Genomic DNA, 1222 nt, shown 5'->3' with positions numbered 1-1222 from the left:
CCCCCCCCCCCCCCCCCCCCCGCAAGAAAAGTCAGGCCACTTCCTCGCAGATGTGAGATGGATGGCTTTTTGCTGCTGTCTCGCCTTAGACTCTCGGTTCTCCATAGAATAGCTGAAGTGGAAAAACACATGGCCAGGCCATGTTGGGATTTGGGGGTGTCACCATTTAATGTGTGGGGTCCCCTGGTGCGCCTGCATCCGCTCTCCGTGGAAGAGGCCTTGGGAGCAGGTTTCATGCGTGTGTGATTTGTAACTGATGGCAGCCGCAGCGCTGGGCCGAGCCGAGCCCGTTTCCAGGGGGAGGGCAGGCTTCCTGCTCGCGCTATTTGTCCTTCTCTGATTCCAAGGGCGCTGACAGCTCAGCTCGGCTCCGGTGCTGAGTTTTGCTGTGAGTTGTGACGCATGTGGCCAGGAATTTGTTAATGATAATAAAGTACCGGGGTTGGTGAATTATTGACTTTTTCTCCCATGAGTAAGTAGATCCAGCATCGTCCTCATAATAGTAATGGCCACACAAACATGACACGCCAGGCCTCGGCCCAGGGGCCCTCTCCTCCCGTCTTCGCACTAAGTGGGAGAAACATGGTTAGTGTCCTATGTGCGACACGAGGAGACAGGTTTAAAGAGGCGGAGTGACCTGTCCAGGGTCCCACTGTAGAGCTGGCGTGTCGCTTGTCCTCCGCGGCCGGGGTGCTTCCGTGAGTTTTAAGTTAGGGCGTGTGGGCTGGCCATTAGGACCCAGGGTTTCAGAAGCAGAGCTGTGCGGTGGTGGGGCGGGTCCTGCGGCTCAGCTAACGACCTTCCAGAGGAGCGCATTCCATTTCTGGATGGAAGTATCCCAACTGCTTTAGCCCTGAGGGCTCCTACAACTCAAGGCTTAGGTATGGCGGACGTGACAGAGGACGTGCTGCCGGCCTCGTGCACTCAGGGGCGGGAGGGCAGCCAGAAGGCAGGAAAGGTGAGAAGGAAAGGAGGATGGATGAGAAGGAAGGAAAGATGGGTGGAAAGAAAAGAAGGGAAGAAGGATGGGTTAGAAAGAAGGAAGGATGGGTGAGAAGGAAATGGGTGAGAGGGAGGGAAGGATGGGTGAGAGGGAGGGAAGGATGGGTGAGAGGGAGGGAAGGATGGGTGAGAGGGAAGGAAGGATGGGTGAGAGGGAGGGAAGGTTGGGTGAGAGGTAGGGAAGGATGGGTTAGAGGGAAGGAAGGATGGGTGAGGGGAA

The 1222-nt window shown here is 56.6% G+C and overlaps 1 protein-coding gene across 1 annotated transcript in view; it reads left to right on the top strand.

Moving 5' to 3' along the window:
* Nucleotides 1–1222, top strand: part of WWC3 (WWC family member 3) — a 77012-nt gene that overhangs the window by 32036 nt on the left and 43754 nt on the right.

This window comes from Myotis davidii, unplaced genomic scaffold (genome assembly GCF_000327345.1).
Source record: "Myotis davidii unplaced genomic scaffold, ASM32734v1 scaffold1277, whole genome shotgun sequence".
Taxonomy (NCBI): Eukaryota; Metazoa; Chordata; class Mammalia; order Chiroptera; family Vespertilionidae; genus Myotis; species Myotis davidii.
The sequence above is the reverse complement of the archived record's forward strand: the minus strand, read 5'-3'. Positions and strand labels throughout refer to the sequence as shown.